The sequence below is a fragment of the Furipterus horrens genome, unplaced genomic scaffold (assembly GCF_987537825.1).
Source record: "Furipterus horrens unplaced genomic scaffold, mFurHor1.1.pri manual_scaffold_17, whole genome shotgun sequence".
NCBI classification, from domain to species: Eukaryota; Metazoa; Chordata; class Mammalia; order Chiroptera; family Furipteridae; genus Furipterus; species Furipterus horrens.
The window spans coordinates 64,007,808-64,033,621 of record NW_028327187.1 but is presented as its reverse complement, the minus strand read 5'-3'; the positions used below and the strand labels follow the sequence as shown (position 1 = coordinate 64,033,621).

The 25,814-nt window shown below is 41.3% G+C and overlaps 1 pseudogene; it reads left to right on the top strand.

Annotated features, from left to right (window-relative positions):
* The first annotated feature begins 550 nt into the window (after positions 1-550).
* LOC149991133 (large ribosomal subunit protein uL29 pseudogene) lies at positions 551-25,343 on the top strand (annotated as a pseudogene).
* Positions 25,344-25,814: the final 471 nt, after the last annotated feature.

Here is a 25,814-nt window from a genome sequence, read left to right as displayed (position 1 = left end):
ACAACCGAATCTAAAAAATAAAAACAAAATTCAAGTAAGCAAACCAGAATAGGAAAAGAATCATAGGTATGGGGATAATTTGGATGGTTATCAGATGGAAGGGGTAACGGAAAGAAATGAGAAAATGGTGCAGGGATTAAGAAGCATAGTCAGTTGGTACAAAATAGACAGGGGGAAGTTAAGAATAATATAGTAAAGGGTGAAGCCAAAGAAATATATGCATAACCCATGGACATGAACTAAGGGGAGTGGGATTGCTGGAGGGAAGAGGGATACTGGGCTGAAGGGAGCAAAGGGTAAAAAAAAAATGACACACAGGAGACTTTTTGCCAAGATGGAGGCCTGGACTGACATGCTCCATCTCCCTCCACAACTAAGAAGGGATACAACTACCATAAAACCAAAAATAACTATACATTTCAGAAATAAATGTAAGTCCAATGTATGAAATTATAAACAAGTGGTGCTCCTCCAGACGGGTAGGAGAGGTGAAGCCGGGATGCAGAGGTCAAGCTGTGCTGGTGGCGGCAGCTACGGCGATGGCAGCGGGATGGCGGTAAGCAGACACCGGTATTTAAGGAGAGGTTAGAAGTGCCTGGGGAGCACCTCGGCTACAGACCAAACCCATCAGATTCCGATTCCAACCCAGGGAAGGCAGACCCCCATTGCCTTAGACTGTGAGGCCCAGAGTGGGTGGGGATGGAGGAGGAAGCTCCTGGTCTCTCAGTGGAGAGTGAACGGCAGCAATTCATCTCAGACACCCACTTCCACAGAAAATGCCACAGTGTGGTGAGAAGGGTTGCCCAGTAGTGATGAGTGCACAGGGCTCTGCCCCCTATAGCGTAGGAGGTGTGACAGCCTCACCCAGGAATCAAAGGTAAACACAAAAGTGTCAGGATGGCACAGATCATGATAGAGATCCCAGTGATGCAGCTCACCAGACGGCAAATATCTAATCTAACGCAGCAGCCGATAGAATATCTTTCTGAGGCACAGTTCAGAGCTTTGGTTATAAGAATGCTTATAGACCTAACAGCCCCCCTGGCTGGTTTGGCTCAGTGGATTGAGCGTCGGCCTGCGAGCTAAGTGTCGCTGGTTCGATCTTCCAGTCAGGGCACACCAGAGAAGGAAAACTCTGACTCCAAAAAACATCCGCTGCCTTGTGGCATACCTTTTCAGGGGAAAGGCTAAGGAGAAGGGAAACTCTGACTCCAAACCTCCGCTGCCTTGCGGCATACCTACTCAGGGGAAAGGCTAAGGGAGTAAACCCCGACAGAAAATCCGGAGCCGGAGTCCCTAAGGCGGTTTGACGTTGTAGTCAACACCAGCAACTCCTGCGGCGCACCTGAAGCCAAGCTGTATTGACTCTGTCTTTCCCCTTGGGTCCTTCAGCTGCGAAGAGAGGGGGGGTCTGCTGCATGGGCAACAGCTGGCCCTCCATATCACCCTGCCCAGGCTTTGTAGCTTCACTGGAGAGGACACTCCAGCGTCATCGCAAGATGTCGACTTAACACGGGAGGAGACAGTTACCGGTTATAAGCTCATCCGATTGGCGAAGGAAACGAGCGCCAGGGGTCTCCTCTGACTGTGGGAGAGGTCATCGCACCTCACTGGACAGCTACCGCCCGCCTCAAGCTGGGCAGCCCCCAGCCAATTAGGTGCTGTCTCGCCATGGCTCGCCTGCCCCACTGGGTGCGTGGGGATCAGAGAGGCGTCTCTTGAAAAGTGGGCCACAAAACACTCACACCAGGCAATTCCAAGCAAACAACAAGAAAGAAGCCTCAAGCTCTTCGCCTCGCTAGCTGGAACATCAGGACCATGTGTCCCGGACTTACTGCAGACCTTCCGTGGATCAATGGTGCCAGGAAAACCGCAGTCATCGACAGGGAACTGGCACGACTAAACATCGACATTGCGGCTCTACAGGAGACCCGGTTGGCCGACAACGGAACTATCAGAGAAACCAACTACACCTTCTACTGGCAAGGGAAGTCTCCGGACCAACCAAGACAGCACGGTGTTGGGTTCGCTGTGAAGAACACGCTTGTTAACTCCATAGAGCCACCCACAGGAGGCACAGAGAGATTACTTACCCTCCGATTGTCAACAACTTTCGGCCCAGTCAGCATTCTTAGCGCGTATGCCCCAACCCTCTGTGCCACCACTGAAGAGAAAGAACAGTTCTACCATGCACTGGATGAAGCGTTATCCAAGATCCCCAGAAGTAACGCTCTTTATCTCCTTGGAGACTTCAACGCAAGAGTAGGAGCCGACCACATGGCCTGGCCCACCTGCCTCGGAAACTTTGGGAGAGGAAAGATCAATGAGAATGGTCAGCGACTGCTTGAGCTTTCGTGTCACCACGGCCTGTGCGTGACAAACACATTCTTCAAGTGCAAAGAGATCCACCAGGTGTCATGGAGGAACCCCCGCTCCCGCCACTGGCACCAGCTTGACCTCGTCATCACCAGAAGAACGGATATTGGCAGCACCCTCCTCACCCGCAGCTACCACAGTGCAGACTGCGACACGGACCATGCCCTCGTGGTAAGCAAGGTGCGCATAATGCCGAAGAGGTTGCACCACTCCAAGATGAAGGGTCGCCCACGCATCAACACCAGTTGTGCCAGCAACCCAGTTAAGACCCAGCAATTCATCAACAGGATGGAAGATGCACTCGGCGAGGGAATGGCGGCAGATGACATTATCGAATCCAATTGGCCACGTCTCCGCGACGCCATATACAACTCCGCCATTATTGCTTACGGGAAGAAAGAGCGGAAGAACGCTGACTGGTACGAGGCTCACTGGGAAGAAATGGAACCCGTGTTCGAGGCTAAGAGGAAGGCCCTACTGGCTTACAAGGCCACGCCCACTCCCAGTACACTTCAAGCTCTACGGGCTGCCAGGAACAAAGTCCAGAAGACCGCCCGCCACTGTGCCAACACCTATTGGCTAAACCTGTGCAGAAGCATCCAGGAAGCCGCCGATATAGGCAACGCACGAGGAATGTATGAGGGTACCAAGAAGGCAACAGGCCCAATCCCCTCCAAGATCGCCCCCCTTAAGTCCAAGACAGGTGAGGTCATCACTGACCAGGAATAGCAAATGTGGCGGTGGACCGAGCACTACCTCGTGCTGTACGCGACGAGGAACACCGTAACAGACACTGCTCTTAACGCCATCCCAGACCTACCAATCATGGAGGAGCTAGACACCCCACCTACTGCGGCAGAGCTCGGAAAAGCCATCGACCACCTCGCTTGCGGGAAAGCACGAGGAAGCGACGGAATCCCTCCAGAAATCCGAAAGAGCGGGAAACCAGTCCTGCTACAGCCGCTCCACCATCTACTCTGTCTCTGCTGGAAGGAGGGTTACATCCCCCAGGATATGAGAGACGCCAACATTATCACCATGTACAAGAACAAAGGAGACCGCAGCGACTGCAACAACTACCGGGGCATCTCTCTCCTCAGCGTCGTCGGCAAAGTATTCGCCCGGGTCGCTCTTGCCCGCCTGCAGACCCTTGCTTCCCGCGTCTACCCAGAGTCCCAGTGTGGCTTCAGAGCTGGCCGATCAACAGTGGACATGATCTTCTCCCTACGCCAACTGCAGGAGAAGTGTCACGAGCAGCATAAACCACTCTACCTCGCCTTTATCGACCTCACGAAGGCGTTTGATCTGGTCAGTCGAAGCAGACTCTTCAGCTTGCTACGGAAGATTGGCTGTCCACCACATCTGCTTGCTATGGTCATGTCCTTTCACGACAACATGCACAGCACGGTGTTCTACAACGGCGCAACCTCTGAGGCCTTCCCAGTCAGCAGCGGAGTAAAGCAGGGCTGCGTCCTCGCGCCTACGCTGTTCGGAATCTTCTTCTCCATGCTCCTCCAATACGCTTTTAAGGACTGCAGCGAGGGTGTCTTCATTCACACCAGATCCGATGGCAAGCTCTACAACCTGGCCCGTCTATGAGCCAAGACCAAAGTCAAAGAGGTGCTCATCTGTGAGATGCTCTTCGCCGACGACGCAGCCTTGACATCACACTCCGAAGAGGGACTCCAGCAGCTAGTCACTTGCCTTTCCCACGCATGCAAGGAGTTCGGACTAGCCATCAGCCTGACGAAGACGAACGTTATGGCTCAAGGCACGGGGACTCCCCCATGCATCACCATCGACGGATACACCCTGGAGGTTGTCAACGACTTCACTTACCTTGGGTCCACCATCTCGAGCTCTCTGTCAGTTGACTTGGAGGTCAACCGGAGAATCGCCAGGGCAGCCACAGTTATGGCCAAACTGAACTGGCGAGTGTGGAACAATTCCAGCCTCACTGAGAAAACCAGACTGCGCATCTACCAAGCCTGCGTACTCAGCACTCTCCTCTATGGCAGCAAGACGTGGACCACCTACGCAAGGCACGAAAGGAAACTCAACAGCTTCCACATGAGGTGCCTGCGACACGTCCTGCATGTCGCCTGGCAGGATAAGGTTCCCAACACCGAGGTGCTGAAGTGAGCCAACATGAGCAGTTTGCATGCAGTTCTTAGTGAGAGACGCCTCAGATGGCTCGGCCATGTCAAAAGAATGGATGCAGGCCGTATTCCCAAAGACCTCCTCTACAGCGAGCTAGCAGAAGGCCAGAGGATGACAGGGCGCCCAAAACTGCGGTTCAAAGACATCTGCAAAAAGGATATGACACAATGCTCCATCAATCTCAACACATGGGAAGTTCAAGCAGACGACCGCCTAGCCTGGAGGCTCACGGTCAGACAAGGTACGTCACGCGCAGAGGCTGCGCGCAACGAGGAGGCGGTCTAGAAAAGATCGAGGCGGAAGCAGCGTCAACGGCAGCAACAACAGCCATCTGCCTTCACCTGTAACAAGTGCGGCAGGGATTGTCACTCCCGAGTCGGACTGCACAGCCATTCTCGGCGGTGCAGATAGACTCTCAAGAAGCTACGCCATCGTCTCTCGAGACGGACGGCTGCCGATGATGATGATGATGAGACCTAACAGCAGATCTTAAACAAGATGGGGAAGGAATGAAGGCTAGTCCTGCTGAAATGAATGAAAACACATACAAAACTAGTGGTGAGGGAAAGAAAACCAGAGGTCAAATCAACAAATTGGAACATAGGGAAGGAACAGTCAACCAGTGCAGAAAGAGGAAATGAAAAGTGAGAAAAATGAGGAGAGGCTCAGAAACCTATGGGAAAGCTGTAAGTGGACCAATATCCAAATTATACAGTTGCCAGAAGGTGAAGAAGAAGAACTAGAAATTGAAAAATTATGTGAAAAAATAATGAAGCAGAACTTCCCTAACTTGGGGAAGGAAATAAACTTACAGGTCCAGGAAGCACAGAAAGTTAAAAAAAAAAACTGGACCCAGGGAGAACTACACCAAGACATATTATAATCAAAATGCCAAAAATTAAGAATAAAGAGAGAATTTTAAAAGCAGCAAGAGAAAAGAAGAGAATTACATACAAAGGGGTACCAATAAGACTTATCAGCTGATTTCTCAAAAGAAAATCTGCAGGCAAGAAGGGACTGACAAGAAATATTCAAAGTAATGAAAAGCAAAAACCTACAGCCATGATTACTCTATCCAGTGAAGCTGTCATTCAGAATAGAAGGGCAGAGAAAGTGCTTCCAGGACAAAGTAAAACTGAAGGAGTTCATCAGATCCAAACCACTGTTATATGAAATGTTAAAGGGACTTGTTTAGGAGAAAGAGGATCAAAACTATGAACATTAAAATGAAAACTGTATCACAACAACCAACAACAGAAGCTAGGGAACTTAAAGTCAAACTAAGCAGGCAACAAGAGTATGAAAAGAATTATAGGTATGGGGAACATTAGCAGGGAGGGGGAAGGTGGGGGAGGGAGATGGTACAGGAATTAAGAAGCATAGTAGGAGGGAATGGAGTAGACAGGAAGATGTTGAGAAGAACTATATGCACAACCAATGGGCATGGACTAAGGGGGGGAACAACTGGAAGAAGGGGGGTCACTGGGTGGAGGGGAACAAAGGGAAAAGAAATTGGGACAACTGTAACAGCATAATCTATAAAGCATATTCTAAAAAAGGGAGGAAATTGTAACTACTGTAACAACATAATCAATTAAATATACTTAAAGAAATAAAATAAAACCACAATGAGGTGTCACCTGTTACTTGTCAGAATGACCATAATTAGTAAATCAACAAATAGCAAGAGCTGGCTAGGATGCAGAGACAAGGGAACCCTACTGCATTGTTGGTGGGAATGCTGACTGCTGCAGCCACTATGGAAAACAGTATGTAATTTCCTCAAAAACTAAAAATGAAACTGCCTTTTGACCCAGCAATTCTGCTGCTGGGAATATACCCTAAGAATCCTGAATCACTGATCCAAAAGAACCTATGCACCCCTATCTTCATAGCAGCACTATTTACAATAGTCATGTTTTGGAGTCAGCCTAAGTGCCCATCAGTAAATGAGTGGATCAAAAAGCTGTGATACATTTACACAATGGAATAGTACACAGCAGAAAGAAAGAAGGAGCTCCTACCTTTTGAGACAGCAGGGATAGAACTGGAGAATATTATGCCAAGTGAAGTAAGTCAGTTGTTAAAGACAAATGCCATATGATCTCACATATAAAAGGAACCTAATGAACAAAATATACTAATGAACATAATAGAACGACAGGTATGGAAACATCAAACATACTGATCGTGACAAGAGGGGATGGGAAAGGGGGATAATGGTGAAAAGAAGGGGAAGGGACTAGTCAAAGAACATGTATGAATGACTCATGTACATGGAAAAGAGTGTGGGAGTGAGGTGTGGGATGGGCGGGGGAGGGCAAAGGGTGAAAAGTTGGTAAACTGTAATAGAATAACAATAAAAAATAGTTACAAATTATTTATGGCATTTTGGTAATCTAAAAAGAACCTGAATACACATTTCTCCAAACAAGATATACAAACAGCCAATATAACCCATGAATAGATTCTCAACATCATTAGTCATTAAGAAAATACAAATCAAAACCATAATGATATAATACTACTTCACACCTATTAGGATAACTACAATAAACAGATAGGCAATAAGAAATGTAGCAAGGATGTCAGGAATTGGAATCCTCACACATTGCTGGTGGAAATTCAACATGATGTAGCTGCTTTATAAAATAGGTTGGCAGTTCCTCACAAAGCCTAAGACTAGGCAATTTCATTCCTAGGTACATACTCAAGAAAATAGAAAACATATGTTCTCACAAAAACTTTTATATGAATGGTCATAGCAGCGTTATTCATAATAGTCAAAAGTCAGAAACAGCCCTTAATGTACATTAACTGATAAATGGATAAACAAAATATGATATATCCATACAATAAACATTATCTAGCTGTTAAGTAAATGAATAACTCATTCATGTTACAGCATGGGTAAACCTAGAAAATATACTAATTGAAAGAAGCCAGACACAAATGTCTACATATTGTATGATTCTATTATATAAAATATCCAGAATATGCAAATCCATAGAAAGAGAAAGTAAATTAATGGTTACCAGGGATCTGAGGGATGAAGAATGAGGAGTAACTGCTAATAAGCCTGTGATTACTTTTTGGGGTGATCCAAATGTTCTGGAATTTGATAGTGGTGATGATTGAACAACTTTATGAATATACTGAAAACCATCAACTTGTTCACTTTAAAATGGTGAATTTCATGATACATGAATTATATATCAATTTTAAAAAAGAGAAGAAAACAGTAATCATTGTTATTAAACACATCAATAGAATATGGAAGAAAATCATATGGTCAATTCAATAACAGCAGAAATAATATTAAAAAGAATTTGACAACATTCAGAAAACTAAGAATTGAAGGGTATGTCCTTAAAATGATAAAAGTCTACCAAAAACTCACAGCTAATGTCATATATAATAGTAAATTTGTAAGAGTTAAATTTTACAAATTCTAGAGGAAATCATAGGAGACCCTAGTAGGCAAACATTTCAAAAATTATGAACCACAAAAAAAAAAAAAAAAAAGGTAAACTGGGCCTTAACAAAACTTAAAAAGGTTTACCTTTTGAAAGTCATTATTTATATATAAAAGTAAGCCTTAGAGTAGAAAAATATTTACAATACACATATCAGACAAATAACTTGATTCTCAAATATATAAAGAATTCTCATAACTCAATAACAAGATATCTCAATATAAAAACGAGAAAAATATCTGAACAGACAGTACACAAAAGAATATATATCAATAGCCAAAAGCATATGAAAAATGCCCAACATTTTTAGTTATCACGAACATGAAAATGACACATTACTACACAGCCAGTAAGAGGTTAAAATTAAAATTAGTATTGGAGACGATGCAAGAATAACTGGAATTCTCATACACTGCTGGTAAGGATACAAAATTGTACAAATGTTAGGCAGTTTGACAGTTTATTTTTAAAAGTGAAACATTCACTATACCTCCCAACTATTCTATTACTGTGTATTTATCTAAGAAGAATAAAAATATATGGTCACATTAAAAAATCTCTATGAATGTTCATAACAACTTTATTCATTGTGGCCACAAACAGTAAGCAACCCAAATATGTTTCAGCTGCGGAATGGATAAACAAACATTGGCATATCCACACACTGGTATACTACTCAGCAATAAAAAAAGAACAAGCAACAACGTCTCAGTAACATGCTGGATGAACAAAACCATACACAAGAGTACATAAATTATATTTCCACTTTTGTGAAAATCCTAGAAAATACAAAATAATCTCTGTAGAAAGAAGGCAGATCAAGTAGTTGCCTAGGTTTGAAATGAAGGTGGTAATAAACTGTAAGGGAGCATGAGGAAACTTTTTGGGGTAATGAAAGTATTTTGTATCTTGATTATAGTAGCAGTTGTACAGGTTTACATATCTGTGAGAACTTATGAAACTTTACACTTAAAATAAGTGCAACTTCTTATATGTATATTATATCAGTAAGATCGATTAAAATAAATATTTTTAACTGATCATGAGTTTATTAATAGGGTAGCTGTGTTTGTGTGCCCAGCATCCTTTCACTCTTCTATTAATAGCAATGTCCTCATTTTCATTTTATTAACTACTCCTACACCACTTTCAATTTTGTCATTTTTTCAAGGCAGTAGTCTTCATCCTCCAGATTCCGGATTTGCAAAACAGGTTTCTGCAGGTCTAGTACACCACAGCTAAAGTGATTAGGTAGGAATGTGCACATGACATAAGGATGTTATCAATTTTAGCAGAGCTACTGGAAACGTAATTCTTTTTTCTCCTGGTAGATTGTGAGACTGTAAACTACTGGAGCTTTGGATGGCCAGTTTTGGTCCCCTGAAAAGGAAAGTATATCTCAGTAACTGGAAGAAACTGAGACTAGATAATATTTTCTGAAGCTCCATTATAGCTACTCTTAAAGCAAGATACGCTAGTTACATGAGCCAATCAAGTCCTTTCTTTCCTTAAAGTTATTTTTAAACTGTAGCTGTCTTTTGCAATAGTTAATACAAAAAATAAAATCAATTCAACAAGTTTTGGCATTTGTCACAATTGCAAAGTATCACATTTTATAGAGATTATCTAAGTCATATTAACAAAATAATCTCCTCTCCAACTACTTGGCAACTATGATGAAAATAATGAATTTATAAGCCTACAAAAAATTTTGGAAGCTATGGTGACCTATAAACATAAATACATGAAAATTCATAAAAATAAAATTAGAAGTATACTAAAGAGTCGTCGGCAGCCGTCCGTCTCGAGAGACGATGGTGTAGCTTCTTAAGAGTCCATCTGGACCGCCGAGAATGGCTGTGCAGTCCGACTCGGGAGTGACATGGTAGTATCTGTCTCCTCCCGTGTTAAATCGACATCTTGCGATGACGCTGAAGCTACAGAGCCTGGGCAGGGTAATATGGAGGGTCCGCTGTTGCCCATGCAGCAGACCCCCCCTCTCTTCGCAGCTGAAGGGTCCAAGGGAAAGACGGAGTCGATACAGCTTGGGTTCAGGTGCGCCGCAGGAGTTGCCGGTGTTGACTACAACGTCAAACCGCCTTAGGGACTCCGGCTCCGGATTTTCTGTCGGGGTTTACTCCCTTAGCCTTTCCCCTGAAGAGGTATGCCGCAAGGCAGCGGAGGTTTTTTGGAGTCAGAGTTTTCCTTCTCTGATGTACCCTGACTGGAAGATCGAACCAGCGACACTTAGCTCGCAGGCTGACGCTCAATCCACTGAGCTAAACCAGCCAGGGCTTATACTAAAGAGTACACCAATGTTATTTTACATTCTGTAGTAAAGAATTTGCCCCTGGCTCCTGGGAGGTTACTTCTAAACCTTTCAAATTTTTTGAGTAATAGTTTTGTCTTTGTTATTTATGGTGGGCCCCTTGTCCATACCTGATAGTTTATGCTAATGAGGACATAGTGAGCTGATAAGACCACACAGTAACAATCAGTCTGATTTCTGGAGAAAGGAGGAGGTTGCTGGAAACTGAGATCAACCACATAGGTAATCAATAAATCAATCATGCCTACACAATGAAGCCCCAATAAAATCTCTGTACACAAGCTTGTGTAAGCTTCCTTGGTTGGTAAAATTTCATGTATATTGTCACATATGGACACTGGAAGAGCAATGCATCCAGAGGACAATGAAAGCTTTGCATTTGGAACTCTCCTATGCCCTGCCCTATGAGTCTCTTCCTTTGAATCTGTGTCCCTTTCCCATAATAAACCATAACTGTGAGTGTCATAGCTTTCAGGGAGTTCTGTGAGTCTTCATAAAGAATTCCCACTCTTGAGGAAGATTTTGGAAAGTCCCCTGAACTTGTAGTTGTTGTCAACGGTGAGGGCAGTCTTGGGGACTGTGTCCTCCAACTCTGTAGTTAAACCCTAAACCTTTGCAGTTGATGTCAGAAGGCAGACTAGAGAGTCTGAAGGACTGTGCTCTCAATCTTCTTAGTTTGGCTAACTTTGGACATACACACTTTATAATAAATGATTGTGTATAGTTACTTTTTATCTATTATTCTTCTCATGTACCACTTAATAATAGGGGTACATTCTGAGAAATGAAGCATTGGGTGATTTTGTAGTTGTTTGAGCATCACACTTACACAACCTACACGATAGAGCCTACTACACACCTTGTCTGTCACAGTGGAAAATTCTAACAGTGGGAAATTGTAGCCCACCCTACCATTCATTTGACATTATTTCTGTAAGTACTGATTCTGACTAATATGTAGCTTGTAGATAAATAACATGCTTATATAAGAATCCTAGGAACTAATTGCAAAAGATAAGACTCTGACCTTCATGCATCTCAGCTCCAGGAGATTTGCTGACCTTCATCCATGGAGCCAAGATTATGTGGAGCCAGGATGATATGAAGCCAGGATGATTAAACCAGGATGATGCACACTGGACCATCACTTGCCTTATCAGAATGGATTGTGCTCATCTGCATGTAGAGAACTTTTCAACCCCCTTCCTTGATCTCCTTGTTCTGTTCTGCTCTCCCTTCTTATAAAAACTTCTGCCTCTACTGAGATGTGGAGATGGGTTTTGAGACATGAGTCCCCCATCTTCCCAGGAGATGGGCTTTGTAACATAAGTCCCCCATCTTCCAGATGGCCAGCATCTGAGTAAAACCACTCTCCTTTACATCAGCACCTGTGTCTTGAGTATTGGCTTCCCTAGTGACAGGCAGCCAGACCTATGTTCAGTTAAAAAGCTATAAGTAGAGCCTATTGCCCCTAGGCTACAAGTCTGTATAGCATATTACTGCACAAAACTACCTAATATTAAATCTCGCACTAGAGAAAATAATGCAATCAAGAAATGTAGTAAACATGAGATGTATGAGCCTGCTGCCAGTGTAACATGGCACACTGTTTTACAGAAATATTTTTAAAATACATTTTTATTGACTTTTGGAGAGAGAGGAAGGGGGAGAGAGAGATAAACATCCATGTGAGAGAGAAACATGGATCAGTTGCCTCCCATATGCGCACTGACTGGGGGTAGAATCTGCAACCTAGGTCTGTACTCTGACCAGGAATCAAACCCCCAACCTCTTGGTGTACAGGGCAATGATCCAACAAACTGAGGTGCACTGTCCAGGGCTACAGCAATTTTTTTATATAGATAACTTTTCAATAGATACAAACACACAAACACAATTGTCAATTTGTAGGCATGGTATACACAAGAAAGCAAAATCAATTTATAATTATCTGATATTTATATAATTTTCTACCATATACTAAGAACTGTGTTGTTAATTGATCAGTTGCCTTCTGCACGTGCCCTGGCCTGGGACCAAACCTGCAACCAAGGCATGTGCCTTGACCAGGTATTGAACTGGCCACTTTTTAGTTAGCAGGATGATGCCCAACCAACTAAGCCACACCAGCCAGGGCTACAGCTTAATTCTTTAGGAATAAATATTTTTAAAATAGCATAGTTATATGTCTTTTTAAATAAAATCTATTAAATAATTTTACTTTCAGGTTAATCAGGAATACTGGCAATTGTAATAATACCCAATACATGATATTGTATTGTTCTCAGAGATAGTTTTTGTATTTCAGCTTCTCTAGCTCAATAATGTTGTGGTTTCTAAGTCTCTCTTTTTCTCTTCCTCTCCCTTCCTCTCAGTGCCTACTCCTAAAAACACTACCCCCACATACACTTCTGATGTACTACTTCTAAACTTTTATGCCCCCTCAAATCAGTTTTGTTTGAATTCTGTGCAAAATAAGAATAAACACCTCTAAGGACCTGAAAAGGGGGAGGGGTTCCCTGACTGAAGCTATGCACATTCTTGCAAGAACTTCATTATGTGTAATGGGGATTTATAGAAAACTCTTTTAATTCCTTTTTTATTTTTATGTATTTCAGATTGTTACTGAGAAGGAAAACTCTGACTCCAAAAAACCTCCGCTGCCTTGCGGCATACCTCTTCAGGGGAAAGGCTAAGGGAGTAAACCCCGACAGAAAATCCGGAGCCGGAGTCCCTAAGGCGGTTCGACGTTGTAGTCAACACCGGCAACTCCTGCGGCGCACCTGAAGCCAAGCTGTATTGACTCCGTCTTTCCCTTGGACCCTTCAGCTGCGAAGAGAGGGGGGGTCTGCTGCATGGGCAACAGCAGACCCTCCATATCACCCTGCCCAGGCTCTGTAGCTTCAGCTCCACTGGAGAGGACACTCCAGCGTCATCGCAAGATGTCGATTCAACACGGGAGGAGACAGATACCGTGTCACTCCCGAGTCGGACTGCACAGCCATTCTCGGCGGTGCAGATAGACTCTTAAGAAGCTACACCATCGTCTCTCGAGACGGACGGCTGCCGACGACGACGATTTCAGATTGTTATATTTGACAAACAGTAATTCTTAAGATAAGAAATACATTCCTAAACTTAAAAATATCCTATGTAATTAGATTACAGGTTAACCTAGTCATATATGTTCTTCTTATTTACAGTTACATGAGTAAGCCTATAAAATATCTCACACAAACATTGAAGATTGGTATTGGGGTAATATAATTGACCTCAAATCTTAAATTTGTCTAAAAACACTGTGACTAGCCTTGTATAGGCCAACTAAGAAGTTGCCCATGATGGCTAAAGTGTTTGGAAATATCAAAAAGTCTAATCCAGGTAACTAGGTACAACCTCACAAAGTTTGTACTAAAAGTGGGATTCAGTTAGTGAACCCTAATTTTATTATACCTTGTATCTGAGAGTAGTAATTCTCAACTTATGTTGCCTTAGGATTTCTTAGGGATTCTTCCATGCTCTTATGAGTAATGATGGTTTTGCTAGGCATTTTATTGGGAAAAGTACTTTTCCCATATCATAATACTTTTTGTGGCAAATCACCTACAGAGGAGGAAAAATAATAATTCCTTCATCATTCTAAGTTCTTGGCTGAGACCCCTTCCTGCATAATAAAAGACAGATTAACAAAAGAAAAACAGAAGTTTAATACTTCCCACATGGAGATACCAAGAAAACCGAGTAACTCCCCAAAATGGTCGAAGACAACACCTTAAATATTATCTCCTTCTAAAGACAAAGGAAGATGTTTGGGGGTTGGGGAAGCTGGTAAGGGAAGCCATCAGCGAAAGCACAGTAGACAAAGGTATGGTTATGCAGATTTAAGTGACTACCTTCTCTAGTCATAAGAGTTGTTAGAGTAGTCTGGTACAGACATCCTCACAAGTGGGGATTTTCCTTATCAATGTAAATTTTTCCTAACGAAGTGCAGTTTGTATGCTGTTTTCAGAGATTCTCCTGTGTCTGTAACACCTAAAAAATAATAATCACCAAATAATTTTTATCATCACCATTCTATGGTCAAAGCCCCTCCCATCTCCTTGGCACCAGGCAGCGGTCACAACCATCTGCATAACTAAGAAACTGGGTATCTCTCAGCAAAATCGCTGTGCTCCACTGAGTTCCATTTCCCAAATTCTGAGGCTTCTGTCTGCTCTCTTATAAAAGGACTATTTATTTTGGTGTCTTTGCTGTTTCTGTTAAGACTTGCTTCCTTTGTAGTCCCAAGATGACTGTCAGTGACACTAAGACTAACATGCCTCCTTTTTCATATACAACGACAACAACAAAAGAAAGTGAGCATCTATGTCTTAGCATTCCTAGAAAAACTCTTGAGATTTCCTCTAATTACATTGGGATGGCTCACATTCCCACTGTTGAGTCAATCCATGTCGTTAGGGAAAAGGAATGAGTTTATTGGTTTCACATGTAACTTTCCTTTCTAAATGTATCAAACTCAACTATCTGTATAGGCCAGGAAAGTAATATAAATGAAAAAAAAAAAAAGGGTCTGGTGGGAACTCTAGTGTATTGGAGAGTGCATGTCATACAAAGGGCTCAGGCCCTACACAGATCCAAGCAAGTGATGCCATAATAGGAGGAACCAGTGTTAGTAGATATTCTGATTTTTCAAGAGAAGTTTAAATCCAAATTTTTATGTGAAGTTCCATGACCTGATAACATTGATATCTAATTCCAAGCTTTATATATATTATACCACATACCTAGGAAAAGCATATGCTGGATGAATCAAGATTATCAGGATGAAACTTCTGCCCTAAAGAACAGAATGCAACGAACAGATGCCAGGATTCTGGTTGAATGGATGATTGTCCATTAATCAATTCGCATTTTGGTTTTCTATGTTAGTCTCTGTGAGTCTGCTTAACATGAAACTATTCCTGAGGGACATCTTATTGTACAAACTAAATGAAAATTCTAAACCTACAAGAGTGAGATTTAAACCCAGAAATCAATGAAATCACTAAAGTCACTGTTATTTTTCTGCGATCATGAAAGCCATCTGAGTAGTACTCCAAGAATCACTGGAGTTACTTATACCTTTCCATTTGGTTTATAATGCCTTTCCTTAAATAAACAAAACAAAACTGTACTATAAAAGACTCCCAACAAGTCTCCTATTAACAAGGTACTATTCTTGATATAGTATGTGCATGGGAGGAAAAATAACCTTTCCTCCATCCTTCTAGGTTCTGGACTGAGACCTCCTTCCAGTAATATTGGGTTGGCCCAAAAGTCTGCATGGTTTTATTCCACAAAATAAAAGACAGATTTTTCATTTTCACCAATAACTTTATTGATTTGGACATTTTGATTATGTAAACTATCTCCCACTATTGGCTTCTTCCAATGCATGAGACAGCCCCACAGCAAGGAATTATTTGGCCAAAATGTCAATAGTACCAAGAAACTTCACAAATCATTTTTGACACATTCAATCAGTCACAGCACCTTCTACATACACTGCAAAAAAAAATATTTTTTCATTTCAGTTGCATTTTTACCTTTCTTGAAATAATAAAGCACAGTACACCAAAAATGTTGCATATTTTATTCCATCTTCAATATTAAAATGGCTGCACAAAATTGACCAATTTTGGTAAGTTTTTTTAAATGCACATTGATATGACAGCTGTCACAATGCAATCTAACAGAATTCTTTTGGATGAAGTTAAAGACAACTAAGCACTACTAGAACCATCATATGGAAAAACTAAACAAACTTTTTGGCCAACCGAATAAAAAGATTAACAGGAGGAGAAAAACAATTTAAACATATACACACATATGTATGTGCAGGAGTTCCACAAATACATATGACTCAAAAGGCAGCCAGGCAGTTGAGGCTTGTATAACATCCTGAGCTAAAGAAAAAGATAGGGATATAAGGCTTCAAAGATAGAAAGACAATTCACAGGGTCAGAGAAAACTATTTTAAACAAATGTTGCCCTGCTGTGCAGATAAACCCCTCAGGTAAAAAATAAAATAAAATAAAATTAGGTCTGATAATTGCTCTGTCTTGCTACAGGCCTCTTTCTAATGTAAATGTCCCTTACAAATGGGTAATTTCTACTCCACTTTCAGAGACTCTGTGCCTTCAGTTTCTCCAAATAATAAGCTTAAAATTATTCTTATATAAAAGAGGCATATTTTGGGGTTGCATATTCTGCTACCTATTACGTGATTTGATTCACAAAATTTATTTATTCTCATCTTCTGAAAAAAAGGCCAATTACATAAAGCAAAGTATTCCTTTTTATTTAATTCATTTTTCTTAAGTGAAACATGAAAGTGTGTTATTTGGAAATATTTTGGTTGCCAGTGTTAGAAACTCTATAAAGCATAAGTAAAAAAGAATGCATTGGCTCATGTACCTATGAAGAAAGTGGAGTTTCAATTAGTTCCAGGCCCAGCTAGATCAAGGAGCTCCAACTCTCTCCATTCATCACTTCTGCTTGCTTTCATTCTCATACAGATCCCTTCCACAGAGGCATAGGCATGACAGAATGACCATCAGCCACCCCAGACTTACATGCAGCAATGTCAGCTGAAGCACCTTGGCTCAACTTATTTCATGCACTTGCCCCTGGACCAATCATTAGGGTCAGAGAGCAGAGGTATTCTGATTGGCCAGGCCTGGGTCATAAGACCACCCCTATGCCACAAGACCATCCCAATGGCCAAGGCAGGGTTAAAATCACATGAACTGATTTCCCCACAAGAAGAAGGGTTCTACTCTCAAGTGAAAGACGCAAAAAGTGCTGAATATGTTTATGGCAGTGAGACTTGTGGGGTCAGACTGAATCTTGGTTCAACAATTGTTGTACTTGAGTTATGGCTAAGAAAGAATTCAGTCAAGACTCAAATTATAAGAGAAAGTTTATTTAGAAATCCACGGAGATAGAAGAAGTGAGCTGTAGAAGAAATGGGCTCAAGAAACAAGCTATAGAGGCAAAAAGAAGGATCCTTGAAGTTAAGGAGAAAGGAAGGTAAAGGTAACATACCCGGTGGGGGGGCGAGAAGGGAAAAAGGAAGGGGAAAGACTGGGGTGTGCTCCTGAGAGGGAGAGCATGCTAGATCCTCTATCGTAAGGGCTTTTAAAGGTGGGGAATTTAGAAGAGATCCCAGGGGGTGTATCTCAATAGAATATCCATCAGCTTTTCCAGGTGTGTCCTTTCAAGTTTGTGGTCTCTACTGATTGATCAGCACCAGGGAAAGAAGTCATTAGTCATTGTAGTTGGTCCTGATATCAGCCATGGCATTGCCCTGCCTGGCCTTGTTGCTTTTTCTAGGCCTGGAGCTGAAAAACAACTGAGGCCTAGATGTTATATCTAGGGTTTAATGTTTAAGGGAGTGGTCATGCAAGGACCCTTATGGGAGTTGCATGAGGCTACCCTTTGACTCCATGTTCCCCCTCCAAGGGGGGTCTACCACACGACTAGTGACATGCCAAATTTGAGGGGTCTGAGTCACATGACCAACAATATGGAGGGTCAGGGGGTCCAAACTACATGACCAGCAATATGCTAGGGGAGGAAAATTTACCCCGGGGTAAGGTCCTTGTTTCCCCAGGTTTGCCTGTTGCTAGACACCCGAGCTTTTCTCCCTGTTGAAATTCTATACCTGGCATATCAATGTTGCTTTGTTAAATTCTGTCTAACTGCCTACCACAGACAGACAAAAGCACAGAGGTCCATTATAGAAATTCACAGCCTCAGGTATTAGTCTTTATCTACTTCTGGTAGAAGCGCTATTTAGCTGATCAAGAGGAGATTCAAATATGTTCTATATTAAACCGCAATTAAAATACAGTGAAAGAGAATCTTCTATGCTGATGTAAAATTCCTTGGAAAGTACAGTGCTACTTTATTATATAAAACATATAGATGGAAGAGACCCAGCAATGATTCAGACCATTCATCAAGTCATGTATTTTAAGCACTTGCTCTGCATTTCTGCTTCTCAGTCTAGTCTAGCTTGAGTCTCAAAATATGCCACTTATGGCACATTTCTTAACTTAATAATTCTCATTCAAGAAAATTTTGGGTGATTGAACAGCATTCTAAGTTCATGTGAGTCCACAGTTAAGTGAGCTATCAAGAAACTATAAAAGGACCAGGAGGAGAAACTATAAAATGATTGGGATGGAAAATGCAGGTGGTATATGTGGATCCATACATAAATCTAAATAGAACTGATAATCTAAAGTTATACACTGCTATTCTGGGATGACAGACCTTCAGTAACCAGTTTCTGTAAATTGCTGACAGGTTAATGTCCCTGAATTGTCAGGGGGCAGAGAGGGTATTAGAGAGAATTGTTTTAACACCCAGGTTCTCTCAGTTCAGAGTTTGAGGGGACCAGGTTAGAGTCATTAGTGTGATAAAGGAGAACAGAACATGCCACCCCCTAAAATAACGTCCATCTGGAAAAAGTCCAGCAATTTTTTATACAACAACAGTTTGCGCCACATCGATGTAACCTGGCAGCCAAGAAGAGTAGACTGGAATACACATGCATGAACAATGATGACTTCATTGTATGAGTCAGGGGAAGTGGTAGATACCATTGAGTGGAGCATGTGTACTGGGTGGCCATTGCATTCAAAATGGCTGAGTGAGTAGAGCAACAAATCTGCATCAAATTTTGCATTAAGCTTCAACATTCCTCTGTGGAAACTATTCAGATGATACAGAAGGCTGAAGCTATGGGCAACTGGTGATTGGCAGCTTCATCACAACAATGTGTCCACTCATACATCACATCTTGTAAAGAGTCTTTTGGCAAAACATCAAATCACCCAAGTGACTCAGCATCCCTACAGCCCAGATTTGGTGCCCAGAGACTTCTGGGTTTTTCCAAAACTAAAATTACCTTTGAAAGGGAAGAGATTTCAAATGTCAATGAGATTCAGGAAAATACGATGGGGCAGGTGATGGCAATTGGGAGAACTGTGTGAGGTCCCAAGGTGCCTACTTTGAAAGAGACTGAGGCATCATTGTCCTATGTACAATATTTCTTGTGTCTTGTATCTTCGCCAATAAATGTCTCCATTTTTCATAGTGCATGGCTGGCTACCTTCTGGAAAGTCCTCATTTGCCACTTTGGCATGAGTATTTTTTGGTGCTGATTATTCTGGAGGCTTGCAGACATAGGAGAATCTCTAACAACAAAGTAAAAGTTGCCCTTTTGTGACAAAATTTACATTTTATAAGGGAAATCTCCATTTGTAAGGGTGTCTCCCTTTATCAGGAAGAGAAGGATGACTCTAAATCTCTAGAAACATCAATGGATAAGGTACCAATCTTGTACTGATTTTAATCTTCACAACAACCTTAGTCCTACTTACTTTACTTTTCCTGGTAACCTCCCAAATTGCCCTCCTCAGCCCCTTTTTCTTTTGTCTTTAGCTGGAAATGGTATATCTTAAGTTAGTGGCTTGGGCCATCTTAGCTCAGGGAATTACTGGGTTTTCCTGAGTATCTGCCATGTTCATAGGAGAAACACACGTTATTAGACTTCTGTTTGTTTTTCTCTTGTTAATGTCTTTTATTATGGGGGTTGGGGGTGTTTCAGCAAGGAACCTAGAAAGGAAAATATAAAATTATTTTTTCTCCCATACAGAGTCACTAATGTGGTAAATTGAGGTCTATTAATAGTGTTTCTCTTATCCTCAAAAGCTTAGCACTCAGGCATCCCAGTGTCTAAAATTCTAACTTTAGAATTCTTTTATTTGATTTAAGCACCTCCCTTTCTCCACAGGGCTCTTTTAAAGTGATCACTATTCCTGGTCCCAGAGGAAACATGTTTCATTATGAATAGTGTCTGTTTGATCCTTTTCTTCTCTTACAGGAATGACACCTATATTTTGAGATGTCTGGGAACTGAGCTGGGGTTGCTACCAAAAATGTACTAAAGACAAATTTTACAACTGGTCAGTTTTGCCAGAGTTCTTGGCTTCTCAAAGTGGAGGTCTCCTAAGCTTCAGTGCAGACTCTTCTATAATGCTCTTAAGGTGTGAGGGCAACTAGAACTGCAGGCTTTGCCGGAATTTAGGCTGTAACTTTGGAAGAAATGTGGAGTTCATTACAACCACAATGGCCTGGGGGACAACCACGATGGCCTGGGAATTAAGATGTGGAGGGGAGAAAATATAATTTTATCTCTACTCTTCTAGGTTTTGGGCTGAGACCCGCACCCCTAATAAAGGACAGATTAAAACGGGGAAAAAAACAGGAAGTTTAATTACATGTCAACTGCCAATATATGTGGGAGATATCCAGGAAAATTAAACTCCCCCCAAATGGCAGAAGCCACGACCTTAAAATACCATCTTCAGCAAAAGACAATATAATGATATTGGGGGGGGTCATTTATGGACTGTGCCCAGGAAAAGCACAGTAACCAGGGGTAAGATTGTTTTGCAGATTTGCCGGTGCCTTCTCCATTGATAAAATTCTCTTGCAATTTACAGTCATCCTTCTCTTCCTAGAAAGGAAAGGGAGACACTCTTACAAATGGAGTTTTCCCAAAGCAAGGAGCAATTTATATTTTGTTTTCAGAGATTTCCCTGTGTCTGCTACCTTGCAAAATACTCAGCTGGAAATAATCCTTATGTTAAAGAGGCATACTTTGAGATGGTGTATTTTGCTCCCCTTCAGAGGAGTTGGCTTGAAGAAAGTCATAGACACTAGAGTGATGCTCAGACTTCTTATTATAAAATTTCTTTGAAATTTATTTTTAGAGAGAGGGGGAGGGAGAAAGTCGGGGGAGGGAAGAGCAATGTGTGGTTGCTTCTTGCGCACCCACAACTGGGGACCTGGCCTGCAACCCAGGCACGTGCCCTGACTGGGAATCCAACTGGCAATCATTTGATTACCAGGCCAGCACTCAATCCACTGAGCCACACCAGCCAGGGCTCATATTTCTTTGGGGAAGGGGAAGAACAGAGCATATCTGTTAGGGAAGAAGTTGGACACAATATTCAGAGTAGTAATGTTTGGATTCAATAATATGGAATGAGAATTTGGCCAATCACATTCTCTTAATGTCTAATTATCCCTTCTTGTTCCTACTTAACAATTTCCTCCTCCTCTTTTCAGTATAAGATTCATTTGTAAACTCTTATCACAGCCCTGCTTAGTGATCACTTAGCAAAGCCACATTTTAAATTCTTTTAATCTTTTCTTGTAAATCATTCCTTTCTTCCATGAATCTTTTTGTTCTCTCATTGCAGGATGCTTTTCTTTCTTTCCTCTTACTCCCTCCCTCCCCAATTCTAGTATTAGAATACTCCAATTAAATGCAGTGCTTACCTTCCAGGTTGTAGCCTTACCCTTTGAGTCTTTAGCTAAATTTTCCTTTAATTTTTTTTCAGTTTGTCAGTATCTATAAAGCTGGTATAGGGTTGAGTTCTGCCTTCCTCCGTAATTGCTATAATATAGCTCTGGTTTCCAAGTTTTATTATGCATCAAAAATCACATGAAGGTGTTCTTTAATAATGTAATATTCTGGATGCCAGTCTTCAGATTAAGTAGTGATTCATTAGTTACCTCACTCTTTTTAAAACAAGCTTCTATTGGTGATTCATTAGTTACCTCACTCTTTTTAAAACAAGCTTCTATTGGTGATTTTGATGCAGGTGATTATGATGCAGATGATTCAAGGGCTACATTCTAAGAGACACTGCTGTCCAGGTATTAGGGGAGCCACAAACCATTCACCATTGATCATCTATGCCAGTGTTTTGTAAAATCACAAAACCATTTCAGGTGATCCACAGAATATAGAGACGTTAAATAATATTGAATCACAGATTATGGAAGTTTTCCCTTTTAAATTCATTTTCAGTTCTCACTTTGGTGCAAGTTTGTCTTGACTATTTCTCTGACACTTTCTAATCAAGCTTTTTAACAAAGAAAAGCAGGTTTCAAATCCACAGACTTAGGAGTCTCTGCCAGGCAACAATATTTACCTAGATTTTAAGAAAATTGTTTTGTTTTTGTTATATATCTTTTTTTAAACCCTTGCCTTTTATTTATGACAAATGAGACTGGTTCCCATTTAATGTAATTATATAAACTCTTCTTTTCAAGTCAATAAATAAAGACAATTTAAGTTAATTCAAAGAAAAACATATTAAGTAAATAATAGTAAAGTGATATGTATATAAAGCATAAACTGTGAAGGAAGTTTTTAGTGGCATAACAATGTAATATAATTTCGAATGTGATTCACAGAAATCTCAAGTGTGTGAGTTACCCCCAGCTGTATCTATGTAACACCATTAGTTTGGTCTTCTTTTTTTGCCGAGTCATCTATGTAGTCAGAAATATTTTAAAGTGAAGGGAAGCAGAATATACTACCCCAATATGCCTATTATAAGGATTATTATGAGAAACTTCAGACATAGGAGAAGCTCTGAAAAGAGAGTAGAAGTTACCCTTTTGGAAGGGAAACCTACACTTATAAATTTCCACTAGGACAGGAGCTGTACCAGAGACCTATTACCAATGATCACTGTTTCACCTAAAAGACTAATCTGCATGGCAGGACAGCTTTTGTTTATGAAAAATTTGTTCTTCTCACCTTCCAGTGAATTGCCTTTCCTGCTTCATAGCCCCAGACCCTTACCCTTTTTCTTAGCCTCAATTTTCTGGCTACCTTTCGAGCATCATATCTTTTTGAGACTCCCATACATATGTTGTACACATGCATAATATTGTTTTATTTTCTCATCCTGTTAATTTACCTTTTATAATGAGGGAGAAGAGTCTCAGCCAAGAACTCAAAGGTTAGAGGAAAATTATTTTTCTTCCCCTACACAAGTAAGAAGTCAAACACTAAATTGTCCTTGACAAAATTAGTTATGCTGTTTGATCTGCACCATCAATTTTTAGTAAACCCAATCTTTTTACAGCTTATGAGTCCACAGTTTTGATATTTGAGTTTCTATTTTTGTATGACTTGTTACTTTATTCTTTCCATTGGCTATAGTACAGTCATTCCAATTTGCATATACCAGTGCTAGACATTATAGTATCATGAAGAAAATGTAAGACCTGTCCTCTATGAACTTAAAAGCTAGTCAAAGAGTCAAAAAGAAAAAATACAAAAAGTTAGCACTTATTGAGCATTTTCTGTACTGAGATTAAAAGCTTTTCATTCATTATCATATTACATTCTCACAATAACTTTCTGAGGTAGGTGCCAATGACTTGTATTTATTGAGCTCTTACTAGGTGTTTTCACAGAGAAGGAAAACTCTGACTCCAAAAAACCTCCGCTGCCTTGCGGCATACCTCTTCAGGGGAAAGGCTAAGGGAGTAAACCCCGACAGAAAATCCGGAGCCGGAGTCCCTAAGGCGCTTTGACGTTGTAGTCAACACCGGCAACTCCTGCGGCGCACCTGAAGCCAAGCTGTATTGACTCCGTCTTTCCCTTGGACCCTTCAGCTGCGAAGAGAGGGGGGGTCTGCTGCATGGGCAACAGCAGACCCTCCATATTACCCTGCCCAGGCTCTGTAGCTTCAGCGTCATCGCACTTGATTCAACACGGGAGGAGACAGATACCGTGTCACTCCCGAGTCGGACTGCACAGCCATTCTCGGCGGTGCAGATAGACTCTTAAGAAGCTACACCATCGTCTCTCGAGACGGACGGCTGCCAACGACAACGACTAGGTGTTTTACACATATTCTATAATTTCCACAATGACCCTCTGAAGTACTGACAATCATTTGGACCCATTTTATTGAGGAGCAAACTGAGTCACAGAGCAGTTAGGCAATTTGCTCCAGATCATAGTGCCAGTAAGTGGTGGAGCAGAGAGTCTGAACCCAGGCTGTTTGGTTCCAAAGCCTAGACTCTTACTGCTTTGCCATTATTTCTGTTTTACAAATGAGGGCATTGATGCTTAGAAAGAAAAAAGTAACCTTCCCAAAACTACGTGGCTAATAAGTGATACAACAGGAATTTAGTTTGAATCCAGAGCCCACATGCTCTTAGCCCTTAAGCTACACTGTCTTATAAAAACAATGGGCTAAGAATTTGAAAGAACAGTAAATGATGACAAGTGATGAGTTTAGCAGAATAATTTCCAAATTTTATCTTCTTTTCCAGGAAGAAAGCTATTGGTATTTGAATCATTTCCAATTTCCTTGTCACATTTGCTTTTATACTTTGACTCTTTTTTTTTTTCAACAATAAGGGCAACTAATTTAACACCTAGACCCTTCCATGCTTTGTACTTGCTGCCCTGATAATATGGACATGCTTTATTTTCTTGTGTTCCATTTGCTACTTTATTGATAGTTATTGATTTTTTTTTTAATAAACCTCCTTGCCCAGATATATTCTTTGGCCTTAAATTGGCTTGACAGGTGGACATTACCTTTGGACAATTAACCCCTTTGGTAAAAAAAGCCTTTCCAGACCAGCAGTGCTCATGGTCTATTGATGCTAATATCTCAAACACCTCCAAATCAATATCTTCTCTAGTTTTTAAGGGTAGCAACTATGTATATGTGACAGAAGAAACTGCCAATAAGAAGGAAAACAAGCTCTTCCCACTGGAGCAGGTAGTGGTAGCAGCTTGTGTAGCCAGGGCCAAGATTAAGGCTTAAGATCATTGCAGCAAGAATGAAGAGCATCTGAAAGTGCTAGGTGACCTGAAGGTGAAGCTTTCCCAGCTGCATGTCACCAAAGTGACAGGCAAAGGCAACACGGTGTCCAAGTTCTCCAAGATCCAAGTTTATTGTAAATCCATTGCTCATGTTCTCACTGTTATTAACCAGACTCAGAAAGAGAGCCTCAGGAAATTATTCTAGGGCAAGAAATACAAGTTCCTGGATCCATGACCAAGAGAATGTGTTATGTGCTGCCAGCCTAATAAGCACAGGAATCTAAAGACCAGAAAGTAGCTGTAGAAAGAATGCCTGTACCTACCACAGAAGTTTGAGATTAAGGCCTGAGCATTATACATACAAACTCGCCAAAAAAGTGAAATGGCACAGAAAACAAGGACAGAAGAATCTATTGTATTTTTGTTCATTACAGTTCTCTTTCTGTATGCTATCCAATCTAGTATTTCCTTGAACATTGGCTCCATGTGTCTCCATCCATTAGTGCTATGGGGGGGGGGGGACCAGGCATGTACTCTAATTAAACATTAAATTAAGACAGTTCTTGCTTTCCAGCTCTGAGAGGAAGTTTTATATCCCTGCTCTACATGGAAAGAAGATGCATATTTCCCATTTATATAATAGGTTATCTAAATCTCTTTAATGAAACTTAAAGTACCAGTTGAATACTGGTGACATTGTTCTTTAAAAATGTTCTTGTGAAGTCACAAAGACTCTTTGCAGAGTTTAGTTCTTTGACCTCTCATTAGT